Source organism: Solanum lycopersicum, chromosome 3 (genome assembly GCF_036512215.1).
Source record: "Solanum lycopersicum chromosome 3, SLM_r2.1".
Lineage (NCBI taxonomy): Eukaryota > Viridiplantae > Streptophyta > Magnoliopsida > Solanales > Solanaceae > Solanum > Solanum lycopersicum.
The window spans coordinates 33,372,533-33,393,448 of record NC_090802.1 but is presented as its reverse complement, the minus strand read 5'-3'; positions in this window follow the sequence as shown (position 1 = coordinate 33,393,448).

The following is a 20,916-nucleotide window of genomic DNA, read 5'->3' as shown; positions in this document are numbered from 1 at the left end:
AAGATATCTTCTCTCCTATGTGTAATGTGGTTGTGTGTGTGCTCTATAGTTCCAATTATTCTATATGTGGGTTGTCTATGGTTTAGGGGACTTGAATGTGCATTGTGGTTTGTGGCTGCCTCATTGTGTTGGTTATAGCCATTGTATGATCATGTTGATCAATGTACACACACTTGCACCTCATGCATGTTTAGAAGTAGTATCGGTTTATGATATTTAATGAAAGGGTATTCTCATATGCACTTGTGTCTACTACTATGCATGTATATTGTATGTCTATGGAGAATGATGTGTATCCCTAAAATAGAATGACTTTATAGGCATACTAATATGAACAATGGTATCGGTCCTTGTGTATGCATTTCACGTGTGTGCCTTGATAATATAGTCCTCGGTTCTTATCTATTTACATAAATATGAATGCATGATTAAGCTATGAACATGTCGTATGCATAAATTAGGTAAACTAACAATATGTTTAGTCTAAGGGTTTTTATATGAAAGGTTTGCTCATTTATATGTATATACATACATATGAAACATGTCCATTGTGCATGTATTATAATCTAGTCAATACAGGGACTCTTGAAAGATGTTCTGTAGGGTATCCTAAACTAGATGGTGCTTTTATATGCTATGTCAATGTGAAAAGTTTTCTCACATGATTTAGGTTGATAAACTATCATCTGTGACTTATGACCTAACAATATGAGGAGTCAATATACTAAATCCTACTTTAATAAAGTAATGTGAATAAAGTCTTTTAATAAAAGGGAACATAGCTTAGCACCGAGTGAAGTTGAAGTTTAGGGGTGTCCCTTCCCAATGCGGGAAGGTAGGTTCACAATAATTCTCACGAGGTAGATAACTACAATGCCCCATTTAAAATAAAGACGTTTTCTTATATTCTTCAAAGTTCCATAAACTACGCTTGCCCCAAAAGATCTAGCAAGTGATATCACCTAATATTTTAGCATGTTTTAATGTTCTACTTTTGCAAGGTAGAGCACCTTTATTTTGTGTAAGGCTCTACAACACCAAATTCCATGTTACAAACCATTGTCTTAGTGTCGGTTAAGGCTATAGTTTCCCTACTGTATAATGGACAATGGAAGTATAGTAAGGACCCTTACTTGGATAACCTAAGGTAAGTTTCTTAGTGTAGGAGAGGGTATGTGATTTTAGCTATGTATTGCACAAGTAGCTTTTGAAGGGAGTTCTTGGAGATATTTCTAATATATATGATCATGTTTATGTTTCTTATGCATGACATTGCACTTTCATCTACTTGTTGTGATGAAATGCATGATATGAGTCCTTATGGGTCTATATGATATGGTCTTACCTTATATGCATAATGTTGGTCTTGTTGACTATATGATGAGGTCTTATTTGGTATGTATGTAGTAGCATGTACTTATCTAGTTGATGTATGGAATGAACGGTAAGCTTGTAGTTTCTTTGTGAGTCTACTTAGTATGTGTGAGGTTATTGATCTTCACATGTACACTACACTAGTAGTCTTTGAGTGGGAGTGGGAGTAATGTCTTATGTTATCCTTATGAAGTGAAGTAAAAGCATGTTAGGGTTGACTATTGTCTCTTATGATGTCATTAGTAGTGTTGACTTGCATGTGATCTTCAGATGAGTCTTGTATGTATTCCATGAAGGGTGTTGGTTCATAAGTGAAGTGTGTGTCTCATGTTACTCATATTATATGAATATGTATGTTTTAAACTAAAGAAGTTTATGTGACTTTTCACCTTGGTGGCCTTAAGGTTATGCTTGAGTGTAGATTGTGTAATGGGACACTATTCTTGCATTGCACAAAGTATAACTAAAGGGTCACTTAGGGGTTAATGAGTTAAGGTAAAATAAAATAATGTTAGCAACATGGTTGATGTGTTTTAAAATAAATACATGTAAATTGGTGTTTTTACATGAATAATGTTTATGCAAATTTGAAGGGTGTGAATTGTAGTGTGCAATTGTGCAGTTGTGCAAATGTTTATGCAGATTCCTTTAAAAGGCATATTGCATGATTTCGAAGTTAAATGTCCTAGAGGATGTCAATTAATGTAGGTGGCGGTGACTAGAGGATGTCAATAATGTAAATTACCTAGGTTGCTTCCCCAAATTCAAGGGACGGGATCCTTATGTTTCAAGTATTTCCTATATTATGTTTCATTCAAAGTATGTGTAACAACTTATATATTATGTTATAATGATAAGGTTTGTATCCCTATTCTATTCTATTGATGTTGAGCCTAAGATGACAAAAGAGATTTTGAATTATTAACTATATATTTTACGTATATATATATTTGATTTGAAGTTCTAGGATATGATGTTCTATGAATGTTTTAAATTTTCTGCTAGATTTACATATGACAATTGGATGATTGATATTTATGGACTTGTATAAGACCTCCGAGAGGTCAAATACGCCATGATACATAAAGGGGTGTTCCACAGTCGTGAGAATATGACCTTATGATGATAGGTCTTTATTTATGATCAATCTTAATGTTGTTGTGATACTTATCTTGTATATGCTATTTTGTATGTGAGCTAAAGGCTTTCAAATGACTTAGCATGCTTTATAAAGAAATAATCCTTTACATGCATGTTTTTAAATATTTTATGTGCATATACCCATACTTAGTACATATGGACTACTAACCTATATACTTTGTACAACTACATATGTTTGGTCCGTCCTTTGATGATTAAGAAGGTTGATTGAATAAGCTTGGACCCCTTTCTGAAAGTGATGATAGGCCCTCATGCTTGATAATTCTATATTTTCATTATTCTAGCCATGAAGATTGTAGTAGTTTTTAAAAAATTCTTTTATTCCATCCATTATTGAATTCTGTTTTAGTAAGGCCTATATGGCATATTGACATTGTATTTGCTAAGTCCAAATCTCCCAATCTATGGGACCTGACCATACCGGCCTACAATCTTTCAATTACTCATACCAAACTTGAGCTACATCTTTCAATGTGTAAGAGGCTTGCTCCTCTTTCTCCATTGAAGTCAATCCTATAATAACAAGTGTCTTATAAGCCTCATCTATGAACCCATTTTGATCTTTCTCCTTCTTGGAGCCACAAAATTCTGGAGGGTTCATCCTCAAGAAATCTCAAATTATATCATAACTCATTCCCTCAATAGGGTTATCAACAACCTCTCTTTTGTTTTGGGCCCTGATGTATTGAGTCAACAAGTTTATAGAAGTCCTAGTTACTCTACAGTCACATTCCCCACTTGAGGAACATTACGGACTTGACAAGGGACTTGATTCCCTTGGGGAGGCACCTCTTGATTCTCCATGCCATCTCCTTGCCTTTTAGCATTATCACTAGTGTTTGACATAACCTAGACAAAATCATAGGCAAACATTATAAGAAAGTCTTACTCAAGCCCAACTCTATGGTACAACTTCAAGAATGAATAAGCGAAACTTTTCTCAACATTCCGTAGCCTCCAACTCATGGATGTGTCACGACTCGTATGAATGAATAGTCTCTACTAGACGTTGTATTTATACATCCTATGACCATTTCATAACCGAGACCTGATACTAACTTTTTCACTGTCGGAGAGTACACCCTAGGTTAAATGGTTTTCTCGAATTATAACAAGGCGTACTTGACCTTTTGGAGGTGTTATACTGGCCTGTAGACATCTTTCATTGGATATATATGTAAAGTAGTGTGGATTAGAAAATATATTTCAATACACAATGCGGAATCATTTTTTGAATGTTCTAACATATGTCTCGAAAACCATCTATGACATCATGAGTACAATAGACTTGGGTTATAGCCCATAAAAGGAAAATATAGAAAAGAACATAAAAGATCACATAGGAGTGATGTCCTCCGATGCTTTGAGAACTCACAAATCTTCACTTCTTGACAAGCATTGGAAACTCTATCCTTTCAAGAAACACAATATCCTCAAGACACTACATTGGATTAGAATATAGCAAAATACGCGTTACTACGAATGTTTTAATAATGGAAAATATAATACTAAAACATGATATATCTCCAAGGGTTTAGTCAATAATAGACTTATTCATTAGAGATCAAGCATATAAATATCATCAATATATATAATCATGATAAAGCATCACGAAGCATATTCATGGTCAAACTTACTTCACTGTCCTCCTTACTCAAATAAACTACTTCACAAGCCACATCCAAGTATACTTGTGCAAACCAAAGGTAGTATCCCATACTACTTCCAAGGCTAAGTACCTATTTTTGGTTATTCTTGTTCATAATCCTCTTTAATAATTAATAGCTAGATTGATCATAAGATATGAGCACTATGCCCCTAGGCCCCCTCAAGAACACTTGTGCGATGCATGTGAAACATCCCATTCTATCTCCCACACTAAGCATGTCTTGAAATTACCGTAATACCTTTCATTTTATTTAGAATTCGCTAGTAGACATACTTCTTATTGACGAGGAAATATTATATTAAGTCAACCATGTCATAGAAAGCAGCTATAATTATTATCCATAGTAAGCATACATTATGTAGGGGTGATGCCATAGGTATCCTAAGGTCATACTTATGCAATGTATGGATAGAAAATAATACTTCCATCCCCACTAAGTATTTCTCTAGTCTAACCTAATCACAGCTAACTATGGAAGGAAACACCCATCCTAACAATTCATGCAACCAATTATGTAGATGCAAGCTAATCATAGGGGAGTATGAATTCTAAACACTAATCTATCATGAGAAACTAATCCAAAGCAATTTCATGAAATACACCTTACATGCTAATAAAGCTAATATTAGGAAAGTATAGACATTTTCCCTAAATATACCATAAAATGGTTTTGGCCAAACAATGTCAAGTTACCATGATCAAGAATCCCTATAATAAAAGACAAAGATAAACATGAGAGTGTTTACTTACTCCATCCCAAGCTAACATGACGTTCATCACCTCAAGCTACCATGAGTTATTCAACTCAGGATTCCCTAAGATTCAATAACTCAAGATACCACAAGTATTTGACATAAAGACTTCTTGAGATTTTTTATCTCAAGCTACCTATGAGATCTATCATCTCAAAATAACACACCTTGGTCTTACCTTACCAAGTAAATCACACAGCAAAGAGGCTATTCAATACTACTTCAATCTATTATATGTTGTCATTTCTTGATACCTTTTAGGTTCTTTTTTCAACCTAGAATTCATCTATGTGAGAGAACATCCTTCTCATATGTTGTTCGTGTATAAATGTAAAGAAGGAAGAAAACATCATCATAATCTTCTCATAGTGACTTTGTTCCAAAAACCATAGCATCAATAACATAACATCACATTATCGATTTACTACCTTAAATTAATTATGATCCATCTTCAATTAAAAGTTTTTTTTATTTAATTTGATAATTAGAAGGCAACTCAAGTCATTTTTTATTACATAGGTTTAGTTACAACTTTACAAGTCATGATAACCTTTGATTAGTTATGCCCTAGTTCAATTCATATATAGGTGATTCAATCATGATCTAATAGTATACAATACAATTAAATTAAGTAGATAGACTAAGCACCTCCACCTTTTAACACCCTAATATGCGAGACCAAGATTTTCATGTCAATACACCATTTATAATTACCAATTTGTGTTTTATTCTAATTTTGGGAACTTTAATTGTTGTGATAATTTAAAACGTGCTTAACATAAATTTTTATCGTATTTTAAGGTATTGTATTGAGTTATTTATTCAAATTGATGAATTATAGTTACATATGAATTGGAATTTATAAAATCATGTATATAATATAGTTATATATGTATTCTTTTTGGGCAACATACTTTTATTTGGGCAACATACTTTTATTTGGGCAGCACCTATGAAAGAAATATGTGCATATGTTCAGGATCACATTTTCATCTATATATATTTTATAGTCCCTTTTGATTGAATTTGTTTTAATTCAAGTCTAAGAACATTATAACATTATATAAATAGATTGTTCTTCAACATCAAAAGTAAAACTACGTCCTTTTTGCTTGAATCCAGCACACACACAGACATTTCATCTATGTAAGTGATAAAGAATTTATTTTAATATTAGCTAGTATTTGGTAGATTATTTATATCTCGTTCAATAAAATTTTTTTACAGTTACTAAATATTATTTGAAAAGATAATTCGTTATTCTACAATTCATAATGGAGTCAACATAGGACAAGTTCTATCCAACTTCTCGAATAAGAAATTTTATATTTTCAACATTCAGTGTTTTGACAATATCCTTTGTACAAAACTTATTTTGAGGTTATTCTTCATTATGTCAAAGCTTAATATATGAACCTACCTATTTTATGAAGGATATAAAGTACAGTTTTTCCGTTTCCTAATTGTATTTCTAAGGGTGTATATACTTGTGAACAATTTGTGGACGTTCATACGGTGGTTTGTGTACAGTTGAATTCTTGAAGTTGTGTTTGCGTATTTCTTTCCTAAAGCATTTAGTTTTGTGCGAAAAAATCTTGTACTTATTTTACCTGCTGGTAAATTGTAAATATTATCTTGGTACCTTTGTTACCTATTGTCACTTTGCATTATCCAACTTGATACACTTTGTATATTGGTTACTTGATTTACCGATTATATTTCAACTTTTCTGCTTTGACTTGAGAATTATAACTTTAAGAATCTAAGGGCTCTGGATCTTAGTTTTTGCACCACTAAGTTATATTTGTAGCGAGTTTCTATTGTAGGGAACATTTGAGATGATGCATTAAGCTGGCCATTAAAGATGTAGATTTTGAGAGTCTTAACGAAGATCACATATGCATGTATGCATATATATTTTTTGTATAAAACTTGTGAGTTGTGCAAGATCTATTTTTTGTTTATTTACATGAGATTTTCAGGTATGGTTTGCTCAAGTCACCATGAGTTGTTATATAAGTATCATTGTACATTTTTATTTTTTGGGGTGTGTGAATCACATTATTATAATATAATAATTTATTATATATTTTGTAAGTTGTGTGATGCATGAACATGCTGATTTTTGGTACATAGAATTTGGTAATACTATTGTTAATTCATTGTAATATCTGATGATAATATATGCACGAAAGCATGTTTATATTTTCTTATTGATTTTGGGAGGCTTTTTGGTCGTTACATAAATTTGATGCCATATAAATTTTGACCTCAGTTAAATATTCAAAGCAGGAAAGACTCACATCCTTAACAAAATATTGGTTATGATCCTAGTCCCTCAGTAAGATAGAAATAAACCAGTATGCCTTCGCTAATGACTTTTAATTTTCGCAGCCATTTAATTATGTTTCTTGACAAGTTGTAGTTGTATGAAAAAAAGGGGAGCTACAAGTGTTGGTATAAGAGCCTAGGTTTGTGGTTCTAGGATTTTTATTTTGAGTTACTTTGATAGTTATTTCCTTTTGAAAATGTTCTATTTAGACTTTATGTTCACTCACAAGGTTTGCCAAATCCTTATTATGTGTAGAGTGCACATGCATCATGGACAGGTCCATAATGCAGTGTGATCTTCCCCTTTGGAGGAATTAATTTAGAGTCACTTCTTCTAACAGACCTATGGAAGCTTCTCATGAAGGTTAGGGTGTCTCTGTTTCCCAACCTCATGCACTAGAAGGGGTTGGAGAACACATCTGAAATGAGTATGCTTCCCCACTAGTGGGTCTAATGTGGTTAACCATCACCGTGTAAGAGCTGACTTACATCCTCATACGAGTCACGATAATAAATTCATGAATCCTAATTTTTGAAAGATGGCTAAATTCTTCCACCACATGGTTGAATTTATGCATAATCCCAATGATATTAACTTTGAGAAAATAAGGAAATTGGCTGGAGTGGTGTTTGAAGGTACTGTTGATCCTATTGATGCTGAACATTGGCTAGATCGCATGGAGAGGGTGTTTGAGTACTTTTACTTTTCTGATGTTATGAAATTTATGTATGCTATTTTAATATTATAGAAGGATGCTTATTATTGGTGGGTAAGTGATCCGAATGCTAATGTAAAATTTCCTACTCTTACTTGGATTACTTTCTTAAGGCATTTCGTATGAAGTATGTATCACCTGCTTATTGTGATGCAAAGATAAAAGAGTTTTCAATCTATGTCAATGAGGCATGTGTATTGCCGTATATGAACAAGCATTTCCAAGAATCTCTTGTTATGCATGAGGTATTACTAAAGAGGAAAAAGTTAAGTGCAGGAAATTTGAAGGCAATTTAAACGATTCCTTTAGGAAGAATGTGGTAATCCTCCAATAGGAGAACTTTTGTAAGTTACTGTATGTTGCTTTTACTTGGGAATGACTTGATAAACAAGATGCTAGTAGAAATGAAAATAGGTTCTTAAATCCTAAACATGATTTTGAAGGTCCATTAATAAGAGGAAGGTTTGATAATTCTAAAGCTAGTATTGATTACAGGCCAACTCAACCAAAGCAAAATAGATCATATTTTTCTACAGCTAGCACTCAAAATTATTGCCAAGGCAAGCTTCGTGTTTCCACATGGTCCATAATGTGGAAAAAATCATTATGGTACGTGTAGGAGATCCTCTGGATCATGTTTTTATTATGGGACGACGGCCCGTCACAGGTTGCGCAAATCCCAGGCAGAATCGGATTTCCTTACACGTTTTAAGGGACGTTTGGGACTATTCTTTCCTTAATAATAGATTTCGTGGATTTATATTAATAACTCAAATTCTTGGGGGTTAAAAGAGGTAACCCTAAATTAATTAGTGGGGTATTATTGCCATCTTTTATTCTTAATTATAGGTTAATTTGGGGTAAAAGAAAGAGGGTTTTGAATAAGAAAAGAGAAAAGAAAAGCAAGAGATAGATTGATCGATTGAGAGAGAAAGAGTCGAACGAGGAAGAAGAATATCAAAGCTTGGGAGATCGCTTGTTGATTCCAATTCTTCGGTGGAGGTAGGTTATGGTTTTCATGCTTTCATAAGTAAACTCTTAATAGTGATTGATATGTATTGGTAGTATTGTAAACCCTACTATATGCTTAATGGTATGTTGCATGAATATGATTATGTGATTGTGATAAAATAAGCATGATGAAAATATTGAATCCCAAATCTTGAAAAGAAACTTTAATATACATTATTAATGATGATGTCTTGGTATGGAAGAAGGCTTGATGAATTAAAGTAATGGGATTGATGATGCCTTGGTATAGAAGAAGGCTTGATGAATTAAAGTAATGGGATTGATGATGCCTTGGTATAGAGAAGGCTTGATGGTTTACAGAATGATATTAGTGCATCGGGTATCACGAACCAGCACGTAGAATTAAGAGATCGGGTGTCACGAACCGACACGTAGAATTAAGGGATCGGGTGTCACGAACCGACAAGTAGAATTAGGAGATCGGGTGTCACGAACCGACACGTAGAATTAGGGGATCGGGTGTCACGGACCGACACGTAGAATTAGGGGATTGGGTGTCACGAACCGACACGTAGAATTAGGGGATCGGGTGACACGAACCGACACGTAGAATTAGGGGATCGGGTGTCACGAACCGACACATAGATATAGGGGATCGAAGTGTCATGTACCGACACAAAAGGAATAATGAATATGAGGGATCAGAGTGTCACGTACCGACACAAGAGAATTAAAGATAATGAATCTTGAAAGATGTTAATATACTCAATCTAACGAACATGATTCCCAAATGAGTATGGTATTGGGACTTAAGTCCTCATGTGTGAAATTGATGGTAATTGTTAATGATATAGTGCTTGTTGTGGCTACATGTTGAGTATCATAGTTGATTTTATGATATTACTCAGTATACATTGATTTCTATTTTGAGTTTGCCGATGATATCTACTCAGTACCCGTGTTTTGTACTGACCCCTGCTTTTATGTTTTCTTCTTGTTTATTTGTGGAGTGCAGCAAACGTGCCATCGTCTTCAACTCAACAGTAATTCAAGCCAGTCTTACTACATCGGAAATTCAGGGTGAGCTAATGCTTCTAGCTTGGACTGGATCTTCTTCTTCAAGTCTTGATGCCTTGAACTTCCGGCATGGACTAGCTTCTTATGTATTTTTAGCTTCTTAGAAACTCTTATAATTAGTAGTTTAAAGTAGATGTTCTTGTGATGATGACTTCCAGGTTTTGGGAATAATAGATGTTGAATATTGATAGTTATTGAATTGTTTTATTAATGTGTTTAAGTCTTCCGCATTATTTTCTGTTGTTATTACATTGAAATGTTAAGGTTCAGATTGGTTGGTTCGCTCACATAGGGGGGTAAGTGTGGGTGCCAGTCGCGGCCCGGATTTGGGTCGTGACAAACTTGGTATCAGAGCATTAGGTTTGTTGGTCTCATCACAAAAGAACAAGTCTAGTAGAGTCTTAAGGAACGGTAGGGGGACGCCTTTACTTTTCCTTGAGAGGCTATAAGACTTTAGGAAAAAATTTCACTCTTTCATTCTTTCTTTCGTGCTACTACTTGAGTCTAATTGGTATCTAGGCGATACGAATTGGTATCTAACCATCTTCACTCTCTTTCGCAGATGGTCAGAACTAGAGAAACGAATACGCCAACACCAACATCGGCCAAACAAGAAACAACTGAGCCAGCCACTGTGGCTGTGGCTCGAGGAAGAACAGCGGCAAGGGGCCGTGGAAGAGGTCGTGGGAGGACGTCCTCTAGAGGGAGAGGACAAGCACCTAGCCCATCTGATACTAGAGTAGTGACTCCTCCACCGACCGAGGAAGTAATAAGAGAAGGGGAGGATGGGGAAACTGAACAAGTACAAAATGAGGAAATGCCACCCCAACCTACCCCAGAGATGATCAATCGGGTTCTGGCTTATCTTAGCGGGTTATCTGATCAAGGTCAGGCACCTCCAGTGTTTTCTGCGCCAACACCTCCGGTTTCAGAAGTACAACATGCGGCTACTATGGCTCCCCGCATGGATGTTCCATTGGACATAGGCACATTTCCACGTCTGACTACTGGGCCTATAATGACAAATGATCAGCATGAACTTTTCAGTAAGTTCTTGAAATTGAAACCTCCGGTATTCAAGGGTGCTGAATCGGAGGATGCCTATGATTTTCTGGTTGACTGTCACGAGTTACTACACAAGATGGGTATTGTAGAACGGTTTGGTGTGGAGTTTTTGACTTATCAGTTTCAAGGGAACGCCCAAATGTGGTGGCGGTCACATATCGAGTGTCAACCAATAGAGGCACCACCTATGACTTGGGCCTCATTCTCTAGTTTGTTTATGGAGAAGTATATCCCCCGGACTTTGAGGGATCGGAAAAGGGATGAGTTCTTGAGCCTAGAGCAAGGTAGGATGTCGGTTAATGCTTATGAGGCTAAGTTTAGTGCACTATCCAGATATGCCACTCAACTCTGTTTTAGTCCTCAAGAGCGGATTCGCCGGTTTGTGAAGGGGTTGAGGTCAGCATTGCAAATTTCGGCCTTACAGATAGCGGCAACGGCAAAATCCTTCCAAGAGGTGGTAGACTTTGTGATACAAGTGGAAGGAGTCAAGCCAGACGACTTCACCACAACATTGACATCAAAAAGGCTTCGAAAGGGAGGTGAGTTTAATGGTTCTTACACTAGAGGACAAGGTTCGGGAAGTTACTCAGTCCGACCAATTCAGTCTTCACTAGAGACTGTAGTTGGGGGACAACCTCAGACCGGTCAACACTTCTCCGAGGGGCATATGATCGACTCCAAAAAAATGTTATGGATGTGGGGAGATTGGACATATTAGGAGAAATTGTCCCAGACCAAGTTACAGACCCCCAATAGCTAGAGGTAGAGGTGGTCATTGTAGAGGCCATTTTTCTGGAGGGCGTGGTGGTCGAGGTAATAGTGGTCACCAAAACGGCAGAGGTAATGGGCAAACTGGGGCCACTACATCACAACATGGTAGGGGCAACGGACAGACGAACGATAGGGCCCATTGTTACGCTTTCCCTGGGCGATCTGAAGCAGAGGCATCTGATGCTTTCATCACAGGTAATCTTCTGGTTTGTGATTGCATGGCTTCTGCATTGTTTGATCCTGGATCCACGTTTTCTTATGTATCTTCCTCATTTGCTAATGGTCTAAATTTACATTGTGAATTACTTGATATGCCTATTCGTGTCTCTACTCCGGTGGGTGAGTCTGTGGTAGTTGAAAAGGTATATAGGTCTTCTTTGGTAAACTTTGTGGGGAGCAACACTTATGTAGATTTGGTTATCTTAGAAATGGATGATTTTGACGTGATTCTGGGTATGACTTGGCTTTCTCCGCAATTTGCAATCTTAGATTGTAATGCTAAAACGGTGACGTTAGCCAAGCCTGGGACAGACCCGTTAGTGTGGGAGGGTGACTACACTTCCAATCCGGTCCGCATCGTCTCCTTTCTTCGTGCTAAGAAAATGATTAGTAAAGGGTGTTTAGCTTTATTGGCACATCTCAAGGATGACACTACCCAAGTACCTTCGATTGAGTCGGTCTCAGTAGTTCGTAAGTTTCTGGATGTGTTCCCTGCATATCTTCCTGGTATGCCACCGGATAGGGATATTGACTTCTGTATTGATCTTTAACCCGGTACTCACCCCATTTCTATACCCCCTTATAGAATGGCTCCCACGGAGTTAAGAGAGTTAAAAGCACAACTTCAAGAGTTATTTAACAAAGGCTTCATTAGACCAAGTGCATCTCCTTGGGGTGCTCCGGTTTTGTTTATAAAGAAGAAGGATGGGAGTTTTCGAATGTGTATAGACTACAGACAACTAAACAAGGTAACTATAAAGAACAAGTATCCTCTTCCCCGCATTGATGATTTGTTCGATCAGTTACAAGGTGCTTGTGTCTTCTCTAAGATTGACGTGAGATCCGGTCATCATCAATTGAAAATACGGGCAACGGATATGCCAAAGACTGCTTTTCGAACGAGGTATGGGCATTATGAATTTGCAGTGATGTCCTTTGGTCTTACGAATGCCGCTGCTGCATTCATGAGCTTGGTGAACGGGATTTTTAAGCCATATTTGGACCTCTCCGTGATCGTATTTATTGAAGATATATTGGTATACTCAAAGAGCAAGAAGGAACATGAAGAGCATTTGAGAATTGTATTGGGAATGTTGAGGGAGAAAAAGCTTTATGCCAAGTTCTCTAAGTGTGAGTTTTGGCTAGATGCGGTGTCCTTCTTGGGGCACGTGGTTTCTAAGGATGGAGTGATGGTGGATCCTTCTAAGATTGAGACAGTGAAGAATTGGGTAAGACCCACTAATGTGTCAGAAATAAGGAGCTTTGTTGGGTTAGCTAGCTACTACCGCCGATTTGTCAAGGGATTCTCTTCTATTGCTTCCCAATTGACGAACTTTACTAAGCAGAATGTCCCATTTGTATGGTCAGATGAATGTGAGGAAAGCTTTCAGAAGCTCAAGACTTTGTTGACTACCGCACCTATCCTTACCTTGCCAGTAGAGGGTAAGAACTTCATTGTTTATTGTGATGCATCCTATTCTGGTTTGGGTGCAGTACTAATGCAAGAGAAGAGTGTGATTGCTTATGCTTCAAGACAATTAAAAGTGCATGAACGTAACTATCCCACTCATAATTTGGAATTGGCCGCGGTAGTGTTTGCATTAAAACAATGGAGACACTATTTATATGGGGTTAAGTGTGAGATCTATACGGATCATCGTAGCCTTCAGTATGTCTTTACTCAGAAAGATTTGAACTTAAGACAGAGGAGATGGATGGAGTTACTAAAGGACTACGATATCACTATCTTGTATCATCCGGGGAAGGCGAATGTTGTAGCGGATGCTTTAAGTAGGAAGGCGGGAAGCATGGGAAGTCTAGCTCACTTACAAGCTTCTAGACGCCCATTGGCTAGAGAGGTTCAGACTCTAGCTAATGACTTGATGAGATTAGAAGTAAATGAGAGGGGAGGATTGTTGGCTTCTGTGGAGGCAAGATCTTCCTTTCTTGACAAGATTAAAGGAAGACAGTCTGATCATGAGAAACTGCGCAGAATTCAAGATAAAGTATTGCGAGGAGAGGCTAAGGAATCACAAATCGATGAGGAAGGTGTTTTGAGAATCTAGGGAAGGGTATGTGTACCCCGCGTCGATGATTTGATAAATACTATTCTGACAGAGGCTCATAGTTCAAGGTATTCTATACATCCGGGCGCAACCAAGATGTATCATGACCTAAAGCAACACTTTTGGTGGAGTAGAATGAAGCGTGACGTTGTGGATTTTATTGCCAAATGTCCAAACTGTCAACAAGTAAAGTATGAACACCAAAGGCCCGAAGGAACACTTCAGAGAATGCCCATTCCGGAATGGAAGTGGGAAAGAATTGCAATAGATTTTGTGGTTGGTCTTCCGAAGACAATGGGTAAGTATGACTCCATTTGGGTGATTGCTGATAGGTTAACTAAATCTGCTCATTTCATTCCGGTCAAGGTGACTTACAATGCAGAAAAGTAAGACAAAATTTACATCTCGGAAGTGGTGCGATTGCATGGGGTTCCACTATCCATCATATCAGATAGAGGTACGCAGTTTACTTCTATGTTTTGGAAAACATTGCATGCAAAATTGGGTACTAGGTTGGACCTTAGTACTGCGTTCCATCCCCAGACCGATGGTCAGTCTGAGCGAACGATTCAAGTGCTGGAGGATATGCTTCGTGCGTGTGTGGTAGAGTTTGGTGGTCATTGGGATAGCTTCTTACCCTTAGTGGAGTTTTCATACAATAATAGCTATCACTCAAGCATTGATATGTCCCCATTTGAAGCATTGTATGGTAGGAGATGTAGGTCTCCCATTGGTTGGTTTGATGCGTTCGAGGTCAGACCTTGGGGTACTGATCTCTTGAGGGATTTGATGGAAAAAGTGAGGTCTATTCAAGAAAAGCTTCTAGCGGCGCAAAGTAGACAAAAAGAATATGCAGATCGAACGTTTAGAGACTTAGAGTTCATGGAAGGTGAACAAGTCTTGTTGAAAGTTTCACCAATGAAAGGGGTGATGCTGTTTGGAAAAAGGGGTAAACTAAGTCCAAGGTACATTGGACCATTTCAAGTACTTAAGCGAGTAGGAGAGGTGGCTTATGAGTTAGCCTTGCCTCCAGGGCTGTCCGGAGTGCATCCGGTATTCCATGTGTCGATGTTGAAAAGATACCATGGGGATGGAAACTACATTATCCGTTGGGATTCAGTTTTGCTTGATGAGAACTTGTCTTATGAAGAGGAGCCTGTTGCTATTTTAGATAGAGAAGTTCGCAAGTTGAGGTCAAGAGAGATTGCATCCATCAAGGTGCAATGGAAGAATCGACCGATTGAAGAAGCCACTTGGGAGAAGGAGGCGGATATGCGAGAAAGATACCCACATCTGTTTAAAGATTCAGGTACTCCTATTCGCCCTTGTTTTCCTTCTTTTGATCATTCGGGGACGAACGATGGGTAAATTGGTATCTAATGTAACGACCTGTTTAGTCGTTTTGAGTAGCAAACTTTATTTCTGGAAAAAATTAGCAGAAGCAACGGACCCCACGACGGACCGTCGCAGGGTCTCGTTTCAAAACACTTAGAAAATCTGAAATTGGGTACTAAAAATCGACTCTCTGAACTTTGTGACGGACCGTCACAGACCCTTGGTGGAAATTTGGGTCTCTGAACTCTGCGACGACCTGCAGGACGGACCGTCGCAGGCACGACGGCCCGTCACAGGTTGCGCAAATCCCAGGCAGAATCGGATTTCCTTACACGTTTTAAGGGACGTTTGGGACTATTCTTTCCTTAATTATAGATTTCGTGGGTTTATATTAATAACTAAAATTCTTGGGGGTTAAAAGAGGTAACCCTAAGTTAATTAGTGGGGTATTATTGCCATCTTTTGTTCTTAATTATAGGTTAATTTGGGGTAAAAGAAAGAGGGTTTTGAATAAGAAAAGAGAAAAGAAAAGTGAGAGATAGATTGATCGATTGAGAGAGAAAGAGTCGAACGAGGAAGAAGAATATCAAAGCTTGGGAGATTGCTTGTTGATTCCAATTCTTCAGTGGAGGTAGGTTATGGTTTTCATGCTTTCATAAGTAAACTCTTAATAGTGATTGATATGTATTAGTAGTATTGTAAACCCTTCTATAAGCTTAATGGTATGTTGCATGAATATGATTATGTGATTGTGATAAATTAAGCATGATGAAAATATTGAATCCCAAATCTTGAAAAGAAACTTTAATATACATTATTAATGATGATGCCTTGGTATAGAAGAAGGCTTGATGAATTAAAGTAATGGGATTGATGATGCCTTGGTATAGAAGAAGGCTTGATGAATTAAAGTAATGGGATTGATGATGCCTTGGTATAGAGAAGGCTTGATGGTTTATAGAATGATATTAGTGGATCGGGTGTCACGAACCGGCATGTAGAATTAAGGGATCGGTTGTCACGAACCGACACGTAGAATTAGGGGATCGGGTGTCACGAACCAACACATAGAATTAGGGGATCGGGTGTCACGAACCGACACGTAGAATTAGGGGATCGGGTGTCACGGAACGACACGTAGAATTAGGGGATCGGGTGTCACGAACCGACACGTAGAATTAGGAGATCGGTTGTCACGAACCGACACGTAGAATTAGGGGATCGGGTGTCACAAACCGACATGTAGATATAGGGGATCGGAGTGTCACCTACCGACACAAAAGGAATAATGAATATGAGGGATCGGAGTGTCACGTACCGACACAAGAGAATTAAAGATAATGAATCTTGAAAGATGTTAATATACTCAATCTAACGAACATGATTCCCAAATGAGTATGGTATTGGGGCTTGAGTCCTCATGTGTGAACTTGACGGTAATTGTTAATGATATAGTGCTTGTTGTGTCTACATGTTGAGTATCATAGTTGACGGTATACATTGATTTCTATTTTGAGTTGGCCGATGATATCTACTCAGTACCCGTGTTTTGTACTGACCCCTGCTTTTATGTTTTCTTCTTGTTTATTTGTGGAGTGCAGCAAATGTGCCATCGTCTTCAACTCAACAGTAATTCAAGCCAGTCTTACTACATCGGAAATTCAGGGTGAGCTAATGCTTCTAGCTTGGACTGGATCTTCTTCTTCAAGTCTTGATGCCTTGAACTTCCGGCATGGACTAGCTTCTTATGTATTTTTAGCTTCTTAGAAACTCTTAGAATTAGTAGTTTAAAGTAGATGTTCTTGTGAGGATGACTTCAAGGTTTTGGGGTGAATACTATTCGTGAGTTTAGATTGTGTGTTTCATAGCAATCTCAATACATCCTAAAATCATTCTAAGATAGGTCGGAGGATGAATGTCCTTCTTGAGTTGAGATGTAATGTTCACTAGTTATCCTATAACCTATAGTTTATAATGTTTAGAGTGTGTGGGGCTTATGTCTAGCATGGAGATTTTATGAAGAAGAGGTTGTTATACTTCATTACATGAGAGGTTGTATTCAAATGTACCTCTTGAGATAAGTACTCCTCGTTAGTAGAAAAGTAGGTACTTAGTAGGAATCTCCTTATCCCTTAACTATGTGCCCGCATAGGTGTAGCTATTTGAAAAGCAATGTAAAATCTAAAAAGAATGACCTTATTCTAAGCAAGTGAGGATCCCTCATTAAATAGGGGTTAATATCGGAACTCCATTTCTAGGTCGCATGGTCTATGTAGGTTAAGATAACCACCACAAAAGTAATAAACATGCTATGTCTTCTAAAAGAGTGTGCTACTTAGGGTAGGTAGTGGAATGGGAAGTTATTTATCCACTGAACTAAGTAGGCATTCCAAAAGAGGAGTCTTGGTGAGTCTTATATCAATTGAATGAACTAAGTCTCTTTAATGAACAGACTACTTAGTGTAGCTAGTTGTATGGGACACTATCTATCCATTGCACTAGGTAGGACCTTTCAAAAGGGGAGTGTTGGTGCCAAGCCTTCTAAAAGAGTGTGCTACATAGCATAGGTGGTGGTATGGGACGACATTTACTCATCGCACTAATAAGGTATTCCAAAAGGGAAGTCTTGATGTGTTGTTTGGGTGTTCTTAGATTGTCTTTCCATTGAGTGGGGGTTTTTTTTGCTGAGGTGAGTACGCCAAAAAGGAGGTAGTCTTGACGATCAATTTGGTGTTTATTGAAGAAGGCATATGCTTACTTCCTTCATGTCTTACCTTTGTTATTCTTAGGATGACCTTACTTAGGGAATCTCCAACGGAATTGAGTTCACTTCCTCATTGGGAATACCTTAAAATCTCACTACTTTGGAGTCATTTTAGTTCATTGTAGGGTTAAAGGAATTGTATTGTAAATGCTGGCTAGTTTAATGTTAATTTGGAATGGTTACTACTGTAAAGTGCATCTTTTTATTAAAATTATGGAATCCTTTTTATGTGTTTAGTTATATTTCTTATGTTGTTTGAAATTCAAAATTCATGAATGTTCTACTTATTTGCCATGAAAGCGTATTTTTTAAAATGTCCCTTTTTTCATATTTTTGTATATGTCATACGCAGTACATTATTTGTACCAACCCCATACATTTTTATACATTATAAGTATAGGTTCTTGAAGCAACGTTGAAGTTTAGAAGGAAATGTTGCGATTTGACTCTTCCAATACAAAGTATGTCATCATATATTCGAGGGCATGGTTGTGAATTCATTTAGTTTTGTATAAGTTCTTATTATGTATCTCTTCAAATGTAAATCGTATGTCGTGTCTTTTAGTTGGCTAGTGACAATGAGATTTTCTAAGTATTTATAAAAGAATTCCTTTTTATATTAATTGTCGTGAATTGTTTTAATGATACAATACTTTTCATGTCTTATCTAATGAACGATAGTTAGAGGGATTGTACAAGACCCCAAAGGGTCAAGAACACATGGTCATGATCCAAGGTTTCTCCCTAACTTCTAGGGGGTAAATACGGGTTGTAAAAGGCTTTGTAAGAGAGCATAATGTTATGGGAAATAGTATAGTGTCTAAAAGTCTCACATGCAACGTCTAGTAGTATCTTTGTAATGTGTATGAGTCGCATCCCATTCATGGACAGGAGTCTATAGAGCGATAGAGTTTCACATTCTTCATTACTCTTGTATCCCGCCATAGAACATAACGCTATAAGGTCTCTGTCCTCTTCTCATTTGTCTGTTGGTTTTTGTAGGTGTGATTGCTCTTAAAAAGAGATGTTTCTATGATTGAGGAAGAAAAAAGGGTGAGTATTGATGTTATGATGGTTTTGTGGATAGAAGAGTAAATATGAAGATTAGTTTAAAGAATTGTGATATGAAGTCGTTTACGGCTATATGTGCCTTATGAGAATTGGAAGTGTTGTGATGAGAAAACCATGTGGTGATGTGGTTCTAAACATGGTAAGAATAATATTGATTGAATAAAGTGTTGTTGAGAGTAAATGAGTTATCTTATGATTATGTTCAATAACGGTAGAAATTCTTTAAGGTGTAAATTTTAGAAATGTTGAGATGATGTGGAGACTTTCTAGGTGTTGAGGGAAATCCTTTTGTGTGGTTAATGTTTTAATGGTTGTTGTTGTGATTTGGTTGAGGTTGTGATGTAGGCTTAAACTAAGGTGGAAATGTGGTATGATAACCTAGTAAGGAGGTGTTGTTCCATGAGATTAAGTTTAGTTGTGCCTAAGATTTGATTCAGGTGTTTGTCTGAAGAATGTTTGTCTAGGCTTGAATCCTACAAAGAAAATAAAATGCTTTACTTGTAAGGCTGATGCTTAGTCTTTATGTTCATGAATTAAGGTTAGTGTGAGTTCCTACCTTCTGAGAGGCATAATTTTACTGTGAAGTATGAGACCTTTAAAATGGCTTTACCCTATAATGGGGAGAATGAGTTTAGTAGAAATATTAGTTGATATCCTCATCTTTACTTTTTGTTCTTATTCAACCTTGAGACCAAATCATAAGTTCTTTTGTAATGATTATGAGTCTTGAATAATAGTGTGAGTTATCATGTGTTGTATATGAAGTTAGATGACTTAAGTTCTAATGTTAAATAAACAAGTTAAAGCTACGTTTTTCTTGGTGAATGTTTAGTAGAATTGAATGTAGTGTACTATGACAAAGAGAATCCTTCAGGGTCACTAAGAGGGAGAGGTAGTATGGGATGCTACTATCACATTGAACTTAGTGTAACTTTCCAAGACTATTTTTAGTAAGTTAGCATGTTCTTGTCTCTTATATTGTTATGAAATCTTTTTAATGTTTCTTGAAAGGTGCGTAATGGACTATTTAAGAAAATGACAGTGAAATTTTTGAGAAAATTATTTTTTCATGAATTACGGTTTCAACGTGTTTGGAAATGATTTTTATGAGAATGTTTAATGTTGGAGAAAGTATTTCCTCTATAAGTGAAGAATGAAAGTGACAGTTGAATTTATGAAGTTGACAACATTTCATTTGTTACATAGATTCTCATTGTGAAAACCTTCATTTTTGAAAAATAAAATTGTTTTGTCTGGAATTGAAGTTTCAATGTGTGTAAACATTTTGTATATGAGAAGGTAAGTTAAGGATTAAAGATGATTTCGAAATGTGAAAGTATTGCTAAAGTGCTTATGTTGCAAAGTGTGTTAAAGTGTGAAATTGTACTCCTTGTTAGTTGTTGCTTTGACTTTGAAATTTTGAACCTTGAGTGTAATGTGTTATTGTTATGCTAAGTGAGTCCTTCATAGTCTTAAAGTTAAAGTGTCATTCGAGGACCAATCTTGTTACATGTAGGGGGGGGAGGGGCGGGGAATGTAACGCCCTAAAACAAAATAAGGTTAACTAGTACTT